We start from the raw sequence: 23,170 nt of genomic DNA, 5'->3' as shown, positions 1-23,170 counted from the left end.
GGCTCATCCTGGACCAGCTGCGACCCATAGTAAGACCACATCTGGATCCCCTTCAGTTCGCTTATCAGCCTCGTCTCGGAACAGAGGACGCCATCATCTACCTGCTCAATCGTGTCTACACCCATCTGGACCAGCCGGCGAGCACTGTGAGGGTCATGTTTTTTGACTTTTCCAGTGCTTTCAACACCATCAGGCCGACCCTCCTGGGTGATAAGTTAGCAGCGATGCAGGTGGATGCTTCTCTGGTGTCCTGGATTGTTGATTACCTGACAGGAAGACCACAATATGTACGTCTCCCACAGTGTGTGTCTGACAAGGTGATTAGCAACACAGGGGCACCACAGGGGACTGTCCTCTCCCCCTTCCTCTTCACCCTCTACACCACAGACTTCAGCCACTGCACAGAGACCTGCCATCTTCAGAAGTTTTCTGATGACTCTGCGGTGGTTGGATGCATCAGCAGGGATGATGAGACAGAGTACCGGGCTGTGGTCGACTCCTTTGTCACGTGGTGTGAGCAGAATCATCTGCAGCTCAACGTGGCAAAGACCAAGGAACTGATCGTGGACTTCAGGAAGACCAGGAAACACTTGACCCCTGTTTCAATCCAGGGGGTCAGTGTTGACATTGTGGAGGACTATAAATACCTTGGAGTACACATTGACAATAAACTGGACTGGGCTAAAAACACCACAGCACTTTACAGGAAGGGCCAGAGTCGTCTCTATTTTTTGAGGCGACTGAGGTCCTTCAACATCTGCCAGAAAATGCTGAGGATTTTCTATGAGTCTGTGGTGGCCAGTGCGATCCTCTATGCTGTTGCATGCTGGGGGAGCAGGCTGAGGGTCGCAGATGCCAACAGACTTAATAAACTGATCCGTAAGGCCAGCAATGTTGTGGGGATGGAGCTGGACTCCCTCAAGGTGGTGTCGGAGAGGCGGATGCTGTCCAAGATAAAGACAATGTTGGATAACACCTCCCACCCACTCCATGACATGTTGGTCAGTCACAGGAGCTCGTTCAGTGAGAGACTGAGATTACCGAAAAGCACCACTGAACGACACAGGAAATCATTCCTGCCTGTGGCCATCTCCCTGTACAACGCATCCACTTAACACACTGTTTGCTGCTACAACTACACATGTTTCTTTTCCAAATATTTATTTATAAGTGACTTATGTATGTATGTATGTATATATATGTATATATTGTACTATTCTTAGTTAGCGTATTGTCTGTCTTGTCTTAATGTTGGTTTAAAATGGAGCACTGTAACAAAAAATAATTTCCCCCAGGGATCAATAAAGTATTCTGATTCTGATTCTGATATATGGACCTGCAGCGGAGTTTAGGTCCAGACACGGCTAGTGACGTCAGACTGAACAACCGGATTGCAACACCTGATTGTTCTCTCATTTTAGTTTTAGTAATATTTTTAAATGGTTGTGCAAAATGAAAAAAACTGCAGGTGTATTGGCTGCATTTTTAGATAAATAGTTGTATATGTTTACAAAATGTACATTTTATATTTGCATTTCAAGTTATAAAAATTCACTCAACATGTCTGTGGGGGTTTTTTTTACAGTAAAAAATACTACTAGGATTTTAAGTTCTTTGTGTGATTTCAGATCAGTAATACTAATGCAATATGTCAGTGAAAAAAACAACTGAATTCAATTGAGCTGAAAAGAATGATACCAAACAAGGTAAGGGGAAAAGAAACCAAAATGAAACAATTTGAGAGTGAACTACAAGCGTAAACTCAAAAGTGTGTAATTATGTGGGCTACAGACAATAATTAAGTTATAGACTATATTTATATGAAAAACGTGTATACTTACTGCATTTGAATCATTATAATCGGAAGGAGAGGTAAGTGACGGAAGTGATGTTGTAGGTGACGTCAGACGCCGGAGATTTTGGCGGAGAAAAAGCAAATGGTAGCATAGAGTTTAACAAAGGTTTTCCAAGCTTCAGTATTTCCAAATATTTTCCAAATATACTAATCAATTGTCATATAACTAACAACATCTGTTTTATCATCTCTAACACCCTGGAGGACAACGGGGAGAGTTTAGACGCTCTCCAAGATTACATCGACCGCTGTTTTCAAGATTTAGTAATGCATAAGGCCCAGAGTGCATCTTCCCCGGCCAAAATCGAGACGCCGTCATCGAAGAGAAGTCGCCAGGCAGACTCCCCCGGTACAACATCGCCTGCCGGCAAAGACATCGCAGAAATCCTGGAGTCCATCGACAAGCGATTGTCCAGTTTCGATGCGAGGCTGTCCCTGGTGGAGATCTTACACCGGGAATTTAAATCTCTGAGAGAATCCCTGGAATTCAGCCAGCGGCAGGTGGAAACGCTTGCCGCTGAAAATGCCACGCTACGGGAGTCGGTTAAATCTCTCACCGATAACGTGACCCAGCTAAACATTGAAAATAAAAAAATAAAAGAGTCCGTTATCGATTTACAAGCCCGTAGCATGAGAGATAATCTTGTGTTTTCTGGTATTCCAGAAACTGCCGGAGAGGACGCAGAGGCAACGGTGAAAAGCTTCATTAAAATCCACCTGAAGCTGCCGGAGGACACCGTAAAGAACATCGACTTCGATAGAGTACATCGCTTGGGGGGCGTGAGGTCGCGGACCGGGAGACCACGGCCTATTGTGGCCAAATTCAGCCAATTCAAACAAAAGGAACAGGTGAAGAGTCGCGGCAGAGAGCTGAAAGGAACGGACTTCAGCGTGAACGACCAGTTCCCCAAAGAGATCCTGGAACGACGCAAGGTCCTGTTCCCAGTTCGACGTAGCTTTATCCAGAAAGGCTCCCGTGCTGTCATCGCTGTGGACCGGCTCTACGTGGACGGACAGCTGTACCGCGACCCCGGCACCACACCGTGGTTATACTGACTGCACTCCAGATAAGAACCCGCTACACTCTTTTCTTATTCATTCACACTTTCTCCTTTAAAATGTGTTTAACCTAGTAATATCAGTAGGATGTCATAGCAGATATAATACCGTCACCCTCCGTCATTGCTTTAAATTGGAATGTTTCCGTTTCGTTTCCTTTTTTTTGTTGTCGCTCACAGTTCATGTGGTTTCTTTCTTTCTCTTGTCTTTCACTGCTGTGATCACCTACTTCCCCACTCACCTACAAACAACACCCTCTATTTCTCCATATTTTCACAACACGATCACGCAAACACATCAGCTCAACGGCAGCACATTCACAACAGCCTCACAGCACGCACAGACTTGCAGGACACATAAGCAAGCCACGCTTGTTCATATTAGTGAATATTCACACACATAGTCAGACTTATGGAGTCTCTCACCACACTTCTTTTTCTCTTTCTATTTACAAACAAGGGATGTTTCCATATTCTCTCCACCTGTCTAAACGAAACACCCAGCATACATCATTAAACATACACGCACAATTAAGGGCATGCTGAGGTTTGTCACATGGAATGTAAATGGAGCTGGCACCAGAGGAAAGAGGTTAAAAATATTTAACCAGCTTAAAAAACTACAGGCAGATGTTGTTTTATTACAAGAAACTCACAAACCTGTCACAGGTTTAAACGAACTTAAAACACCTGAGTTTCCTAACGCGTTTGCAGCCGGTTATAATTCTAGACAACGGGGAGTAGCAATTTTAATACATAAAAATGTTAATTTTACAGTACTCGATACAGTTATAGATCCAGAGGGTAGATTTCTAATTATTAAACTATCAATATTGAACAAAAAACTATGTATTGTTAGTATATATGGTCCAAATGTTGATGAACCCTCATTCTTCCACGGTTTTTTTAGTGCACTCTCTGAACACCTTGATTGCACACTCATTCTTGGCGGTGACCTCAACCTTGGACTAAATGAAGAAATGGATAGGCTCAACACAACAGGAACTCAGCGTAATTGGCAGTCCACAAATATAATCAAACAGTATATGAACGACTTTGGTCTTTGCGATGCATGGCGCTCTCTTCACCCCACCAGTAAGGAATATACTTTTTTCTCGCATGTTCATCACTCTTACTCTCGTCTGGATTATTTTTTGGTCAGCAGCTCACTGCTGTGTGACATTTCAGACACTGAGATTCATCCTATAGCTGTCAGCGATCATGCTCCTGTATCTTTAACACTAATGCACAAGAATAATACTACGCCAAGTAAAAACTGGAGATTTAATATATCACTACTTAAAGATGAAGACTTTATTAAATACTTTAAAAAGGAATGGACTTCATATTTAGACTTTAATGACACTCCCGGAATATCTGCTTCTGTTCTATGGGAAGCAGGGAAAGCTGTGATGAGAGGTAAAATAATTTCTTTCTCATCACACAAAAAGAAAGAAGAAAACAAAAATATTCAGGAATTAGAAAAAAACATCAAATCACTAGAAGAAGCCTACGCGTGCGACCAAGATCAGGAAACATTGAACAAAATATGCAAAACAAAACTAGAATTAAATGAAATTATTAATAAAAAAACACAATTCCTTATACAAAGACTTCGCTTGCAGAATTTTGAACACAGTAACAAATCAGGTCGATTTCTAGCTAACCAGCTAAAAATAAATAAAGAAAAAACAACTATATGTGCTGCTAAAGATTTATCGGGGAACACAATATATGATCCTGGAAGAATAAACAACATTTTTAGGGATTTCTATGAAACTTTATACTCACCACAAATAAACCCATCTAAAAATGAAATTGATCTGTTTCTTGACAACGTAACTCTTCCAAAATTACTAGACAGTCAAGCAATGGAATTGGATTCGCCACTGACGCCAAGTGAACTCCAGGAAGCCCTGATAAGTATGCCCAATAATAAGGCTCCAGGTCCAGACGGCTTCCCTGCAGAATTCTACAAAGAATTCTGGATAATTTTGGCACCAGTATTCCACAGCATGTTGCAGGAAATCGAGGAAAATGGCAGACTACCACCAAATATGAATTCTGCCAACATTAGTCTCCTGCTAAAACCAGGCAAAGACCCTTTATTTCCCTCAAGCTATCGTCCAATTTCTCTTTTAAATGTAGACCTTAAAATAATCTGCAAAGCTCTCTCAAAGAGATTAGAGAAAATGACCCCCCTCTTAATTCATCCTGACCAAACTGGTTTCATAAAAGGTCGGCACTCCTCAACAAACACTCGTAGATTACTTAATTTAATAGACTACTCATACGATAAAAACATCGAAGCCATAATATTATCTCTAGATGCAGAAAAAGCATTTGACAGAGTTAATTGGAAATTTTTATTCGCAACTTTACACAAATTTGGTTTTGGAAACTCTTTCATAAACTGGATAAGAATATTATACAATTCCCCAACGGCTCGTATCAGAACAAATGACCAGACATCCTCCAGCTTCTATCTCCTGAGGGGCACCAGACAGGGATGCCCACTCTCCCCCTCACTTTTTGCAATTTTTATCGAACCTCTAGCAGCAGCATTTAGACAGGCTACAACAATTAAGGGCATAAAATGTAAGAACATAGAACATAAAATCAGTCTCTATGCGGATGATGTGTTGCTTTTTCTGCAAAACACACAAACCAACCTCTCTGAGGTAATTACTTTAATAAACTGGTTTTCAAGAGTTTCAGATTATTCAATTAACTGGCCAAAATCTACAGTTCTCCCCATTAACTGCTCCTTCCATAATTCTTCCTCTGCCCCACTGCAATCTGGAAATATTAAATATTTAGGTATTAATGTCTCTCCTAAGCTTTCAGACTTAACTAAACTAAACCACATCCCACTTCTAAAGAAAGTAGAAGGCGATCTGACTAGATGGAAATCTTTACCCATATCACTCATGGGAAGGGTCGCCACTATAAAAATGATGATCTTGCCAAAAATAAATTACTTATTTTTGATGATCCCTAACAAACCATCACAAGATTGGTTCAGATCTCTGGATTCATATATTTCCAAATTCCTTTGGAAAGATAAACCCCCGCGTATTAGCTTAAAAACGCTACAAAGAACCAAGGATAGAGGAGGATTAGATCTGCCTAATTTTCACCAATACTTCTTAGCCAACAGGCTTCAGTTCATCTCAGAATGGTTAAAACATACCTTCTTAGTTGAGCCCTGGCTAGATGTTGAACAGGCACTATGCAAGGATCTAGAGATTTCAGACCTACCATTTATTAGCTCAAACATCAAAAGACATGAATGCTTTAAAAGTATCAACATCAGCTTTTCTCTAACAGCATGGTGGGAGTTTCTAAAAATTAATCCCATGCAAACGTACACCTATCTGGAATAACCCTGACATATTACAAAACAATAATATGATTAATTTCCCAGAATGGAGTTGTAAAGGAATTAAATACTTAGAACATATATTAGAGGGAACAGAATTTATTCCATTTGACAGACTAGTTGAACAATATGGGATCAACAAGACAAGGTTTTTAGAATATCAACAAATTAAATCCATAGTAAAAAAGAAATTTAACCTCAGTCAAGTTGAATTACAAACACCACTAAGTGCGGCACATTTTCTTACTCTTAAATCCCCCAAATTATTATCTAAAATATACAGAACACTTTCTAAATTAGATGAATCAATATCCCTTCCTACTGCAAAGTGGGAAGCAGATTTATCAGTCAACCTAGACCAAAACTTCTGGTCTCAGATTTGCTTAAAAACTTTTAAATTAATTAAAAATCCCAGTCTGCAATTAATACAATACAAAATACTTCATAGAGTGCACTATACAGGTCATCGGATGTTTAAGATGGGCTTTACATCTTCCAACAACTGCTCACACTGTCAAGGCAATACACCAGACAATTACATCCACGCTCTTTGGTTCTGTCCACCAGTGCAAAAGTTTTGGCGCGAGATATGTGAAGACTTATCAAAATGTCTGAAATGTAACATTCCAACTTCCCCCTTAGTGTGTTTGTTGGGCAGCTTAGATAATGTCACTTCAGAAAAGAATATAGCCCATATGATCTTCACTGCCCTATGCATAGCCAAGAAAACAGTCCTCATGAACTGGAAAAATAAAAATAATCTTAATTCTAACCAATATAGAAATTATCTATTAGATTACATTAGTCTTGACACAGCCTCTGCCACCACATCAGATCAATTGCTCTGGGCCCCTTTTATCAGCTCCATCACCTAGTGGGGGTGGGGGGTCATAGTTTGGTCCCGCCTTCACTGTTGTGATTGGTGAGGGGGTAGGGACAGGCTTAGGGCGTCGGGGGGTTCCCCGGAGGCATCTTCCTTGGGGGGCTCAACCCGGGGTAGCGGTCACGTCCGGTTGAGGGCTCTGTTGGCTCTCAGGTGACTGTTTCCTCGCGGCTGCGTGCAGCGGGGCTAGGGGAGGGTCTGTGCTGACGGACGTGGGTTACTGACCTGGCAACCTGGCTGCCCCTGGGTGGGTCCGGGATGGGCGTGAGGTTCTGGGGGTGCTCCGTCTCTGGGCGGGGGCCCGGGCCGGGCCTCGGGGGCTCGGGTCCTGGTTGGTGTGTTGCCGGGGTTGTGGGCGGGTGGGTGCATGGGGGCCCGGCCCTGGAGCAGGGTGCCGCCGGTGCATCGAGCCGCCTGGGGGGCTCTTCAACTGGTGGGGGGGATGGTCACATCTGGCAGGAGCTTTCTTCTCTCAGGAACTCTCTGCAGGAGGGGGAGATACAGGAGAGGTGGAGGAAGATCTCAGCCTGGGCGTTTACCGTCTTATGTAGTCTGGAAGATGTGTGGTTGGTGGGGTGGGTGCAGTTTTCTCTGTGGTGGGGTTGGGTGGACTGTCCAGGGCTCTGTGGAGCCGGGGGGCGCTACTGCACTGGGCCCCGGTCTGATGGGCCTGGGCCCCCCTTCCCTGGCGGGTCGCGGAGGGTGGGAGTGCCTACTGGGGTCAGCGGGGGAGCTGGCCCCAGGGAGGGGTTACCTGCCCCTCCCTTCCTTCCCTCCCCATCTCCAGCTGCCTCCCTCTTCCCGCTCCTCCACAACCACCCACACATGCAGGGCCTTGGAGTGGGGGTATGTCACCAGGGTGCAGAGGAGGCTACCCCCCCCCCTGTCCCCTTCTGGCTGCCTCTGCCTCAATTTTATCCCACAACTTAGACATTCACATTATTCACACTCTCATTACACATACATATAGGATCTTGGGGGTGGGCACAATCACGGAGTCCAAATCACCATCAGGGTGTATACCTCACCCCTGACGTCGTTGCCCACCTCTCAATTTTAAATACACTTAGTCATTGAGGGCTAGCAGGAGGGACCATGCGCTTACCTGCTGCTCCTTGGCAGGTAGCTCCATGCCCTCCTGGGTTTTAATTGCACCTTAGAACACATATGCATCAACACTACAATGAGCGGGTGGAGGGAGGTTTGGAGTCTTCTCCCACCCCCATTCTCTGCGGCCTGCTGGAGCGGGGGGGCTAGTAGGAGGAGTTGGCCGTCCGACTGCGGTCTGGGGTGTGGGGCCTCCCTGCTGCTGCGGAGTCGGGGTGGTCTGCCTCTCCCCACCGCAGGGAAAAGGGTAACACCACCTGGGTCTGGGTGCAATTCCCCCCTCCAGGGGCAAGGGTACCTAGACCCGGTTTGTAGAGTACGCTTGGGGAGTGTGATTGTGTGTACAGCGTCTCTTTATGTCTGTCTCCACGTTGGTTGAGTGTGGAGTGAGTGCATATGAGAGCATGAGGGTGGGAATGGATGTTTGTGTCTGTGTGTGCCTGTATGTCTGTGTCTATATGTCAGGTTGGGTATCAGACGCCACCTCTCTGGGGACACCTCAGGCCCTCCAAGGTTTGGAGGCCTATCTCCACCCACCACCACTTCCCCTGCCGGTGGCGGACTCCCTCAGGTGTCGGTGTGTTGGTGGTTCTTTGTGTCTGGGGGTGGGCGTCCGGGTACACACCGGCTCACTCCTTGGCGGCCGCTTGTCGGGGCCTGGGGCCTGGGGCTCGCTCGGGCCCCTTTGGAGGTGGGGTGCCCCCGGCCTCTCGGCCTAGGGCTCGGTCACTCAGGCGCAGCTGGGGGCCGGCGGAGCTCACGGGCGCGTCACTGCAACCCCCCCTGGCTTCTGCTCCGCGGCTGCTGAGTGAGCCCTCATCTGGGACTCTCCTCAGCTCTTACTGGAACAGTGGCGCGGCTGCCCCTCTGTTGGTCTTCCATGGTCTCTTGTGTTCTGGGGGCCTCTGGATGTCTGGAGTTTTGATCTCCTCCATACCCGCTTCACACCCTGGAGGATGGGGCTGTGGCCCCCCCACACTCCCTAGCAGATCATTACATGGAGAAACCTTTGGAATGCAAGCATGCTGATCCACACAGGTATGCACACATGGGTATTCACAGACGCGGACTAAAGCTTTCTTGGCTGCTGCCTCAAAGCACACTGTGCGCTGTCTATCTTGCGTGCTGCACAATATCGTTTATTACTTAGTAAATACTGATATCTATGACTAGCTAGTTTATTGTGATGGTGCTTTGTTTTCTCTATTATTATGTTGCTCTTTGTTGTTTGCTGTCTCCTCTGTTTGTTTGTTTGTTTGTTTGTTTGTTTGTTTTTTCTCCATACAGGTGACCCAGGAGTTTTTTTTTTTTTTTTTTTGTTGTCTCTCTTCCCCCCCCCTCTCACCGTCTCTTCTCCCCTTGGGTTTTCTTTCTTTCTCTCCCCCTCTCTCTCTCATTCATTCCCCCTGTCCTATTTATTAAAAAAAAAAAAAAAAAAAAAAAAAAAAAAAAAATGACAAAGGATGAACTGAAGCTCTGCCATCACGTAATGTCGCATACTGCTGTTTCTGATGTCATTTAAAAAAAAAAAAAAAAAAAAAAAAAAAAAAAGGAATCAAAAATGGCCGGTTGTATTACAGACCTTAGTGGGTTAATCCAACAAATCATGGAAAATTAGGTTTAAATTTTTGTTCATGACAGTGTAGATTTCTGACATTTTGTGTAATTTAAGCATGTAACAATGTGATTGTTTTCTAACAAAAAAACAGTGTGAAACCTAAGTTAGACTTGTGTTTGTAACTGAACTGCCCCATGTTGTGTAGCTTTCTGGATTTTATAGTTATTGGGCTACGTATTTATTTATTATACAGGCTATACAGTACATAAGATCAAAACTCACATGTTTTATGTAACTAAAGTGTGTAATTATGTGGGCTACAGACAATAATTAAGTTATAGACTATATTTATATGAAAAACGTGTATACTTACTGCATTTGAATCATTATAATCATATATAACCACCTGCATATGTATTTGAAAAAAAAAGGGGCTTTGATTTTGCCACGCCATTTGATTTCTTGACATGACATGTTGGTCAGTCACAGGAGCTCGTTCAGTGAGAGACTGAGATTACCGAAAAGCACCACTGAACGACACAGGAAATCATTCCTGCCTGTGGCCATCTCCCTGTACAACGCATCCACTTAACACACTGTTTGCTGCTACAACTACACATGTTTCTTTTCCAAATATTTATTTATAAGTGACTTATGTATGTATGTATGTATATATATGTATATATTGTACTATTCTTAGTTAGCGTATTGTCTGTCTTGTCTTAATGTTGGTTTAAAATGGAGCACTGTAACAAAAAATAATTTCCCCCAGGGATCAATAAAGTATTCTGATTCTGATTCTGATATATGGACCTGCAGCGGAGTTTAGGTCCAGACACGGCTAGTGACGTCAGACTGAACAACCGGATTGCAACACCTGATTGTTCTCTCATTTTAGTTTTAGTAATATTTTTAAATGGTTGTGCAAAATGAAAAAAACTGCAGGTGTATTGGCTGCATTTTTAGATAAATAGTTGTATATGTTTACAAAATGTACATTTTATATTTGCATTTCAAGTTATAAAAATTCACTCAACATGTCTGTGGGGGTTTTTTTTACAGTAAAAAATACTACTAGGATTTTAAGTTCTTTGTGTGATTTCAGATCAGTAATACTAATGCAATATGTCAGTGAAAAAAACAACTGAATTCAATTGAGCTGAAAAGAATGATACCAAACAAGGTAAGGGGAAAAGAAACCAAAATGAAACAATTTGAGAGTGAACTACAAGCGTAAACTCAAAAGTGTGTAATTATGTGGGCTACAGACAATAATTAAGTTATAGACTATATTTATATGAAAAACGTGTATACTTACTGCATTTGAATCATTATAATCATATATAACCACCTGCATATGTATTTGAAAAAAAAAGGGGCTTTGATTTTGCCACGCCATTTGATTTCTTTGCCACCCTCATGCCACCCTAAGAAAATTTCTCTGGATCCACCCCTGGCAGGGAAATACAATGCCTGTGGTTTAACAAAACGGGAGAAGTGTGAATCGTGATCAAATTATAGTGGCAACAACAGCCTTTTTTTTTTCTTTTTTTTTTTCATCAAAACGTTAAAGCTGACTTAAATTATTCTAAATACTAAAGCTGACTTTAGATTTTTTAAGGCTCAAAGTCAGATGCTGACTTTTAGAGAAGTGACTGATTCTAAAATTCATATAATATTTTCTTCTCTTAAACATTCAAGAGCAAAGGATGTATATTGGATGAATGAAGCATTGATAGAGTCAATAGGGTCAAATATATTAGAAACAATTTAACGACTAAAGCCTCAAAAATGTAAATGCCATGATTCCCTGTCATATGAACTATTCTCTCACTAACACAAGCTGGACTACAGTCAATAAAAAGACTTTAAGCAGGCCTTGAAATTGTTGCATAAAAAGTCAAATTTGTTTCATCATTACAAAAATTTAAACAAGATATGATTTATTAAATTTACAGATATTCTATATGGTCTAAAAAAAGAACATAAAAAACTCTCAACTTTCACCAAAATCAAAATAATCTACATTTAACAGAGCACCTTCTAGGGGGAACAGTAGAACAGCCCTCAGGAAAAGTACTATCAGGTGGCACATACACCCACAGAAATAAAGAACATGACATGCTTTACTTCTTTCTTTAAATCTATAAAATATGTGTGTTATGTTAATTACATTTCTGTCTTCGATCAAACCGCCAGGAACTACAGACAAAAAATAGCTTGTGTGGCTAAATCTGGCATATTTTCATGATAAATTTAAGCGCTCATGTCAATTTCAAACAATAATAAACATAAATCAGAATTTGTACATACCTTACAATGAATCATGAATCAGCCTTAGCTGTACTTTTTTGCCAACGTGCCAAACATAAAAATGGTGAAGGTGATAAACATTACACTTGCTTATCATCACACTGTCACTGTTACTATGGCAGCATTCATAGTAGCTGAAAACACTGCTGTGAGCTCCACATCAAGCTTCACATTGACTAAAATGGCTATTGACTATTGTCATGGTCTCACAAATGTAGCAATCTCAGGAGAACTATTTCATTCATACATTAACAGGGAAACAAGACCAAGCTCCTCATACTCATAATGAACTCATGAAATCTCACAATGATCTGGCTTAATGTCTGTGGAGAATTACAAAGTCTTACTTGGAAAATATTTTGCACAATTGCCTCACCACGCAGCAACAACAACAGAAAAAAAACATAGTTTGATCATTTAAAAATTTAAACAGTTTCTAAGGAGCAGACAGTCATGCAGTAATGAGTCATCCCATCTTCTGTATCCCAGCTTGCCTCCTGTCAGTTTCCTCCTGTCCTAGTTTGTACTTTTCTTGTTACTTAGGCGTTTAGTTATAAACTATATGTTGTTTAATGCCTTCTTACTCAAAAGACATCAAAAATAAAAGTTATTATGACCAAAATTGTTTACCTGTTGTCTGTACACGGTTTCATCTTGCTGAAATTTCTCTTTTCTAAAATAGGACTTCTTCTTTTGTTCTGACAAAGTTGTTTTCTAAAATCTGTCTCATTAACACAGAGAGCTTCTTTTCTGTCTTTAGTTCCCTTCTTTGTAAAATTAGTGACATTATCTTCTGATGCACGCTGAGCGCTGACAGTCTGATGACAAGCAACGACAGCGATGAGTATAGCAGGAAAGCACAAGGTACTTTGTCTTAATGAGCTGCCATGCAGTTTGAGCTCCCCTTCACCTGTGATACGAGTTATCTCTCTCATCTCCTTATTCATCATAAGACTGATGTCTGTGTGTGCCTGTCTCTTTTGTCTACCTTTATGCTTATGTTCATATTCCAGTACTTCTTTAGCACTCATCTGCTTTGTTAAGAGGCTGAGGAAAGTCTTTCAACTATGGCAAATCATTTTAACCTGTTTAAAATTGAAAAGTTAAATAGAAAGTCCCCTTTGCCCCATGAGTTTACAGAACTTCAGCTGAGGACTCAGTTTAAAGTGTTTAGTAGTGATGTGCGGATCGATCCTGAAATATCGATTCCTCCGATACCAATCATTTATGTTCTAGAATCGATTCTCACATTAAAATATCGATATTTTAGTAATTTAGGGTAAATTTGTAGTTTATCATAAACAGGGACACAATGGAAAGAAACTATAACATTCGGATTGTCTACATTCAAAGGAACTACTTCCTCTTCCGCCTTTCATAGTCATGTGCGAAATACGGCTGTATAAATGTCTCGCAGGCCCTGGCGTGCACACGCACAACAATAGCTGAGCGTAATTGTGTGAACTATTTTACCTCCACAAACAGCTGAGACGTGGTTTGCCATACATGTGGCAAAAAAGTGAGGTGTTGTGGGCATACTTGCCAACCTTGAGAATTAGGGAGACATTCAAAAGGGCTGTTGGGGGGGGGGTGATAAATACATTTTGCAGTGTTTATTTATCGGATAAAATTCTTAAATGTCACCGTTATTATTGACCGGCCCGGAAACAGCGAGGGAAAATTCAGAGGCTGCTTCCACCTGAGGACCTGGCCTTCGCGGTCTAAAGAAAGCCGGGTAGTACGTAGAGCTGGGCGATAGAACGATAACGATATGTATCGCGATATAACTTTTTCTTGATAGAAAAATTAAACTATCGCGATAGACCTTGCCGCTCTTGTCCTCTTAATAAAAAAATAAAAATTTAAAAAAGAACGGCCAATCCTAATTAAGTAGCGCAGAGCCGAACCAATCACAGCCGCAGCATTACGTCACGTGACTTGTTACGTACAGCACAAGTGCCAAGCTGCACATGTGTACTGTATTTGTTTGGGAAGCAGCCAGCCACCGTACCGCCCGGGTAATGGAGGAAATGAGTGTGCCGACTAGAAAAATCAACCGAGCGTGACCGAAGGTTACCGAAGAGAAAACAGATGATGGTTCCAACGCCGGAGAGATTGTCGAACGGAAGAGCCATAGAAGTTCCGTAGTGTGAAGGTATTTCGGCTATTTCAAGTCTGACAAAAAACAGAGTAGCGTGCACTGTAAATTGTGCTGAAAGCAAGTCTGGAAATACAATAAACTGGTGCATGCGCTACGTCCACACGTACCCGGGTATTTTTGAACATGCAGATTTTGCTATGCGTTTGCACCTTTTGTCCACACGTAAACGGCGTTTTTGGTCACTGAAAACGAAGATTTTTAAAAACTCCGGCCAGGGTGGATATTTTTGAAAACTCCGTTTTTGCATTTACGTGTGGACTAGAAAAACGGAGAAAACGCAGCGTCAAAGGTGTGTGCATTTTTTGACGTCACACTGTGCGCCACGTTATTGTTTCGGTGAAATGAATTTCTACAATACTGTTAATTCTACTCTCTGCAGTGTTTAAATGCTTACATATACACACAGTTACTGTCCCTCCACACATACGACTCGGTTCTGCTTCTATGCCCCAGCTTTGTTTACTTTTTCCCACCGAGGCTTCTAGACTTCTGATTGGCCAACATTTCTGCACGGTTAGGAATCTAGCGCCACCTGCTGCTTTGGCATGTTCATAGCAGCGTTTTCCTTCATTTCCCCCTTTATGTGTGGACGGGATTATTTTTTAAAACGAAAACGGAAAATCTCTGTTTTCAAAAATACCCGTGTACGTGTGGACGTAGCCTCAGTCTCTGACTGGAAGCGCTAATTCGTCATTCGGCTTTTGTCAGACTAAAGTAACTGTTAAAACTGTTTGAAAAGCTAAGCTATACAACAAGGAGAGATTGAGAATTTCCTTTTAGTTCTCAGTTTATTTGATATTGACAAAAGTTAGTCAGTTTTGTCTGTTCTTCTGTAAAACAAACTAAGATTTATTTTTAGAATTAATATTTTGTTTCTAAGTGGAATTGACAATTTAGTCTGTTTCGTTTGTTCTATTTTGAAACTTAAACGCTTTAGCGGCTGCCTTTTGTGTAGTTTGCAATATTTGCCTTTATTTATCTGAAAAAGTTTCATGTTCCTTAAGTACATCTACCCTGTTGAACTTATTATGGGAAATAAATATTTAAATAAAAACAAGCTGCTGATTATTTCACATTTTACTTGTGAGCAACAGCACATTTAAATCTTACAAATATAGTTATTTGGCTTATATCCTGATAGATATCGTGATCGCCTGAAATGAAAAAAACATATCGTGATATGAAAAAATCTTATATCGCCCAGCTCTAGTAATACGTCATGAGCTCCCTCGGTGGAATGAAACTCTGTCGTCTGCTCCTTGTAGTGATGGATCGTTCGCGAACGAAATGGCTCTTAGAGCCGGCTCTTTGACGTGAACGACGCGAGCCGGCTCCTTATCGCAAGCCGTCACGTGGGGTTTTTTTTTTTTTTTTTCTTCTTTCTCTCAGCCTCTCTCTCGCACTTTTTTTCCGTTTCACTCTGCACGCGAGCCTTGTGCTTTACGCTGGGCAGAGGGGGGAGGGGCGGTAGTTACACTCAGTAGCACAGGAACAGAGCCAGAGAGAGAGAAAGAGAGGCAGGGACAACAACATTAGAAAGGTATAGTAATCATCCACAACTATTTTCGGTTGCAGATGATAAAGGATTGAGAAAGTTTATTCATGCAGGTCCATATGACAGAGAATATGCATGTTCTTTTAGTTTTCATATTATAATTTATATTTAATTGTGTTGTGGTTTGCAGTGTTTTGTGTTCTTTTCACTTTAAATTTGTGAAAGGAAAAAGCTGAAAATTTAAATAGTTAAAACTTGAAATGTGAATAGTTGATTTTTGTATTATATGATTTATTTATTAAATTTTATGTGGAGTGAATAAATAAAAGTATATTTACGGTGGCCCCTAGAGACAAAGCACATACAAACTTCAAATCACGTACGAACTCTGAAGCATGTACAAACTCCAAAACACGTAAAAACACGTACAAACTCCAAAACACGTACAAACTCCGAAGCACGTAAAAACTCAGAAGCATATAGAAACTCAGAAGCACATAAAAACTCAAAACACGTACAAAAGACAACAGAAGTGCTCCAGGATGCTGGGCACAGTGTTGAGCCTTTGTTATCTTGTGGCTACACAAGCCAGCAAGTACCAACGACCGGATTTGGTGTGGTAATAACAGGTAAATGAACTTTTTTTTAAATTATTTGAATATATATATGAGTGCCTGTGTATAAATACACAAACAATACACACATGCTTTCAATTGTGTGATTTAAGTGCTCTAGTAGCTCTGCTTTGGAAGTTCAGTTCATGCTAGAAATGTGTTTTGGAGTTTATACGTGTTTTGTCTCTAGGGGCCACCGCATATATTTATATATAAACATATATAAATAAAACCACTTGTTTTTACGTTAGTAATTCCTTTTGTGCATAATTTTATATTATTGTTAATAATAAATTAATTAAAGCAACAAAACAACCTGAAGAGCCGGTTCGGAGCCGAAAGAGCCGGCTCTTTTTAGTGAGCCGAACCGAAAGAGCCGGATCTCTAAAAAGAGCCGGAAATCCCATCACTAGCTCCTTGCTATCTAAAATATAACCGGGTGCTGGCGTAAACTCTAGAGTCTAGAGTTTACGCCAGCACCGTAAAAGAAGTGTGAGACGGTCTAGAGTCTAGACCGTCTCACACTTCTTTTTAATCAGTTATTCAGCTGTGTGAAAAACCCGGAGGAACCCTCCCGAGGGATTAATAAAGTTAAATTTAATTTAATCTAATAACTTTAATCTCAGCCAAACCGATTTACTCACGAACAAATAAAACACTGAAAAAGCCAAACAATAAAATTTTTAAGTTATCAAAGTGACTTCTATATCATGTTTAACCCGAGTAGCGAAAGACCGCGGGGGTTTGAAAACGATGTGTCGATCGTCTCAGATATTTGAAGTTTACACAGCTACATTCTCACCTGAAAATATGTTTAAAATAAAATAAAGTTTTTTTGCAACCCAGAAAGAGAAATAAGAGTCATATTAAAACTAAGTAGCTGCCGTCATTGTTGTAAACTGGAATTGGCTGGGCCACGCTATGAATTCTGCGATATGGTTTTTCAATTTTGTTGTCTGGGTGGAAAATCGGGAGAAATCCGGGAGATTTTCGGGAGGGGCACTGAAATTCGGGATTCTCCCAGAAAAATCGGCAGGGTTGGCATGTATGGTTGTGGCAACATCACTAACCTTGTCAAACACCTCAGAGTAAATCATATCACAGAATATGACGAGCGTATGTTGAGGCGAAATGAAGAGAAGGACAGGGACAGGTGCTGCTAGGGCGAGACAGACGTCTCTCACGGAGTCCTTTAGTGCTGCAGGCAGGCAGGTGTTCAAATAGCGCACAACTTCAGGTTTTTTATTTCTATATGATGAACTCTGCATTATTAAGTGATAAGAACAAGTAATCTGATGTCCTGTAATCATTATGATGCTATAATTTGAGATACAATAAATAAAATAAGTTTTTGTACAAAGTATCGGTATCGGATCACCACCCTGAATATTACTTGGTATTGGATCGGAAAGGAAATCACTGGTATCGCACATCACTAGTGTTTAGCTGTGAAATCTAAAACTAGCTTAGCTGATGGTGCTTTTATTGAAGCATAATTTTTTAGTATTAAATTAATTAACATTTGAAGGCTTTATTTTAGAACAGGGGTGTCAAACTCAAATACACAGTGGGCCAAAATTCAAAACTGGAACAAGGTTGCGGGCTAACATTAATATTTACTGAAAAGAAAAAAAAAAAAAAAAAAAAAAAATCTTCCTCCAGATTTAAGAATGAATCTCTTCTTATGGACTCAAACAAGTTTTGCTGAAAAACTGAATATGGAACAATTAAAAGCTTAATACTAAACAATATATATATTAGCTGTATAATACCAGTAGTGTCACGATCTGAGGAGGCAGACCGTGCGGTGGTGTGTGTGGTGGACCCAGGTGCGAACACACGAGAGTAGACTGGAGTAAACTTAACTGAAAGCGAGCCTTTATTGTGGCCGGTGACAAGGAGTGCAGATAAGGCAGAAACGCAGTGACAAACTAAATTATGACTAAACTGGGAAAGTAAAACTAGGAAAAACTATGAAGACACAGGAAACCATAACTATGAATACTAAGACTGGCTGTGACAACATGGAGGGTGGGAACACAGATGACGCGACACAGACTACATGAAACACAGAGACTAAATACACATCAGGGATGATCAGGGGAAGTGGCCACACATGGGAGCACAGCTGACACACATGAACCTAACGACAGGACAGGAGAGGTGAAACTAAATACACTGACATTGAATACAGACTTTCAAAGTAAAACAGGAAACATGGAGATTAGACATGACATGAACTAACATAACCACGCAGACATGACGCATGAACCAGGGAGACTTAGTACAGGGGGAGATGACTTAAACAACTAAGGAACAAGACTATACAGCAATCTAGAAATTAACTAGGTGAGCTAAACTAGGGCACAAATGAATACAAAAGATACATATAAGAACTCAAACACTGGGTCACAGACCCAGCCCATGACAAGTAGGCCAGCTCTAATAATTTAGCATTGGCTTCGCGGGCCAAATGTAATTAAGCGGAGTTTGACACCTATGTTTTAGAAGAACAAGAACAAAAGTTATTTAGTTTAAAAACATAAGTTTTTTTTCTTTATTATAAAACTGTGGAAAAGTCTTTAACCAACACTCATTCATTTATATTTTCTTACATTTCCAACCTGTCTTGAGCGATAGTTTTCCAAGATTTTCCAAGACGTCTTTCAAAGCTTTCTTTGGACACCGGCATGTTTCAGAGCAGTATCTGACAGTCATGTCCTTAAGAACTCCTTCAAAGACCTGATGACTGTCAATAATCCATTCTCAAAAGGTAACAGAGAAAATTACACAAGAACTGGTCCAGAAATTAGTGGCCAACGAGTCACAGTGGAATAAAAAAAAAAAAAAAAAAAATTGATTGGAACTAGAAAGTGCATTTTCTGAAGAAACTGCAGTGTGAATGCTGAAATCTGAAGGTATGCACTGAAATGAATTAATTGCTGAATTTTAAGTTAAAAATGTTGAATGAGATGGAAAAAAAATTTATCTGAAAACAAAAGTGCAGAACTGTTGAAAGTTGAATAGTTAGAAAGTAGGTACCTTAAAGTACCTTAAGTAGTACCTTAAAGTTTTTTTAAGGTACAGTAGAAAAGCATATAAAGATGATCACATCTTTATATGCTTTTCTACTGTACCTTAAAAAATAAAAAACCTGACTAATAACAAAAGAATACATCTGAATGCATATTGAAATATTCTTTTTATCACTACAAAAGTGGGATTATTCATTTTAAGTGTCTAAACTCAAGAATCTTACATTGTTGAAAGAAAAACCAGAACATCTTGACGTCTACTCTGATCTGCTGGGTGTGTAGATCAGTGACTTCTTGTCAGGCAGGAAGTCAGTAAAATAAGGCTCAAGCGATGGACAGCAGCCTCTTGCCAGAGAACAGTGTGAAAAACAGTCTGTGTGGGGTCATCAACATCTTCTTAGCAGCGATCATGGCACAATGCAGTCTGCTTTTACTAAACTAATTCACTGAAACACAAACAAACACTCTGAAGAGTGATGACTTGGAAACCAATTACAGACTCAAGATGCTTCTAATAACAGTAAAAACAAGGAACTTCGCTCAAAACAGGAATGCAATCACAGTAAAAACTTTTATTCTCCTCCTCATCTTTCTCCATTTTCTTCAGTTGGAATTTACTAATTTAGTGTTGCCCCCTCAAATCATTTGAAGTAAATGTAAATACATTTTTTAATTAAATTAAATAAGACTCTCCAAGTTTGCAAAGCATTTAAAACATTCAGGATTAACAAACCCCCACAAAACACTGAACTAATTAACTGATTTTTTTTTTCTTCAACCTATTTAATTTTCATCTTTAACTAATTACTTAAAGATAAACAAAAGATTAAAAAAATACATTAGATAAATAACTAAATAAATAGAAATGCTGGGAAAATAATAAAGGACGTTACTCCTCTGGCATCAGAATGTCTGTTACGGTGCCGTGTTCGTAATTTAGCAGGATCACTGAAGGGAGGATGTCTGGGAACACCTTTAGCCATACAGCAGATGACACTATGTGGAATGTCATCCGAGTCCAGGACCTCTTGGTCTTGGCCAATGGTTCTGTAACCTCTTGGTTTAATCTCATGGATCCCACTTCCAGGCTGTAGATAATAAAAAAAAAAAAAAAAAAGAAAAGAAAAAGAACTTCATGGCCAGTTTAAGACCAGTACTAAAAGCATGAAGACACTGCATAAAGTAATTTACCGACCTTAACCACAGTAAATGCTGATGTGTGAAGTGCAAAGCCATATGAGTGCGAGTTGTTTCCTTTCAAATGAGTGATCTCTACAGGTGATCCAATATTGCCCCCCCGTTCCCTTTCAGTTTTTTTTCAAGGGTTCCATCTAAATGTGACAGAGAAGGACAATTATTTTAAAAAAAAAAATGGACACAAATCTGCATATTGCAGCAGATAACCGTGTCCCATTTTAACTTGTATATAGTTAAAATTTCGCTCTCCATGCTTTAAATCTCAAAAGAACTATCCTCTTTCTGTTGTCATACTCTGATTTTCATTTATATGATTTTTGTTTTGAAAGTGCCCTAAAATTGGTGTGTTCGCTTTAACTTGGAACAGTAAAAACAAAACGTATAAAACCTTAAGCTACATCTAAATGTGTTAGTAGTAAATTAATGTGGGGAAACTTACTGTTATGGCAAATGCAGATGGACCCAGGGAGCAGAACGCACGGAGGCAGAGTTGCTGTGAAGACAGTTTATTTACAGCGATGGGGAGGTATTAACAAGGACAAAGTATATACAACAGCGTATGAATGGGGACGCAGAGCCAGGACGTGCAGGTGACGGAAACACACAAGTAATGCACTCGATCTAAAAAAAGGAAGAGGGACGTGAGAATTAGGAGGGTCTTGCCCGATAACCGAGAAAAGCTTAAAGTAAACTTTACAGAGAGTTGGAGAGCTTACTTGGTACTGTTTATTGCCAAAACCTCCAGACAGAAAACAAACCAGACGAGGCGAAATCCTAGGGAGGAAACAAAACTCCTTACAGTCACCAGAAATAATCCAACGGCTCCAGCAGGCAGGGGCAGAATTACAGACTCTCCAAAAACTTCTGTCACGTAGCTCCTAAAGAACACTTCAGAAGAATGCATCTGATGAGTAACAGGTGTGCCAGGTTCAATGACTTACTGCCCCGCCTACCTATACTAAAAGGGAGGCACCCAAAAACACATACAGACAAAAACACCACATAACCAGAACCCAACTCCTAACACTTACAGCTGTTACCCATCCCTTCACTGTCACATACATCATCTGTGACTGGCTGATGTTGGTTAGTGAGATCGAGGTGGTAGGTGGCTCCAGAAGCAGCCTTGCTTCGTCCTCCAGCTGCTGACTGACCTGGATGGGCACACTGACTTACACTGCCGTGTCCTTACTGGAAAGCATTGTTCTTGTGCTTCCAAATGTGGTCATTCTAAAATTTCTAATTGTATAGGTTTTACCCTCTTTAATTTGGGAGGCCAAGCTTTCAAATATAACAAATCTGAACACATTTGTCCCGTCACATACTGCCGCACTTGTATTATTGTGGACAGCTTTGGGCCTTGCACTTCCATCAGAGAAATGCCAGCCAGTGACTTTAGGGGTTTCTTTAAGATACACCACTTTCACCGTTAGGGGTGGCAGCCTCTTGTATGGCTCACTGGTATTGCGATGAGGTTTTGATGAAGCCATTCTGAAATTACACACACAAACACACCCGCACACAGAGAGAGAGTTTTACGAGACACGATAATGTCCATTCGATTAAATAGGACAAACACAAAAACCTGATGTTTTATATATTTCCCTTGAGCCTGTGAATTAAAAATAATCTTGATGTTTGTGTAGGCCCTCGGTCATCTTATGCATGTTAGTGTTAAAAACGTGAAAGAAGGGAAGGTCTTGATAGGTTAAAGAAGTCCAATCATATTCTTTTAAGCTCTTAAGACGTCTTTCTTGATATCACACACTCCGTGCAGTAGGAGGTGCCACATATTTTTAACTCTGAATTCATGCATGCCAGGAACAGAGTAAGTGCTGCAGCTTCGGATCCCACGGAGTCACGGGGAGCTCATAACATGGCACGGGGCAACTGAGAGAAAATTGTAAACCCGAACATGCATGTAAGACTTATACGTTTTTCAATGCTCTCTGTGTTAATAACTTGTAATGTAAACGTCACAGTTAATTAGCCAAGAGTGTACAAAGAGCACATGAATGCAAGAGTGTAAAACTGTGTGGCTAGCGGTCAGTGTACCTGCTACGGTGCTGCAAAGATGTGAAATTCGCACAGGTGCTTATGGCTTAGTTAACATAAGCAGAGCCCTTATAATTAAGAAGTATGTCACATTGTGTTATTTGTATGCTAAGAATATCTGTTAAAAGGCATATAGCCTTCTGTAGTCTACATCACCGTTTTATGTTCTGGTCTTTGCATACATCACGATAACTGAAAAAAAATGAAAAGGAAAAAAGTGGCTAATGTTTAAAAAAAAAACAGTAAAAAGTTCTAAGGTAGAACTGCACAGGCTTCAGTTCATAGGTACAAGAGGGTGATATCTCAATCCCTTCATAAGAATCTTGGAGCCTCTTAATCATGTCACTGAGGAGTGAGAATTTCACCATCACTGCTGTACCACGATTACGTGACCATAGTGGTAGAGGAAGACCACTGGGTGTTCTGGAGTGTGGATCAAAGAAACCATATTTGCCTG

The 23,170-nt window shown here is 40.7% G+C and overlaps 1 long non-coding RNA gene across 1 annotated transcript; it reads right to left on the bottom strand.

Moving 5' to 3' along the window:
* Nucleotides 1–19,512: 19,512 nt before the first annotated feature.
* On the bottom strand, nucleotides 19,513–21,486 carry LOC146570713 (uncharacterized). Its single transcript, XR_014893024.1, has 4 exons — nucleotides 21,375–21,486; nucleotides 21,098–21,279; nucleotides 20,657–20,792; nucleotides 19,513–20,549 (listed from the first exon to the last, which is right to left on the bottom strand). It is a non-coding gene; the product is annotated as an uncharacterized LOC146570713 (long non-coding RNA).
* Between the last annotated feature and the right edge of the window lie 1,684 nt (nucleotides 21,487–23,170).

Source organism: Mchenga conophoros, linkage group LG7 (genome assembly GCF_057382185.1).
Source record: "Mchenga conophoros isolate Kocher_MC1m ecotype Shallow Benthic linkage group LG7, M_conophoros_male_GT1.1, whole genome shotgun sequence".
In the NCBI taxonomy this organism is placed as follows: domain Eukaryota; kingdom Metazoa; phylum Chordata; class Actinopteri; order Cichliformes; family Cichlidae; genus Mchenga; species Mchenga conophoros.
Note: the sequence above shows the minus strand (reverse complement) of the source record. Positions and strands in the feature narration are given on the sequence as shown.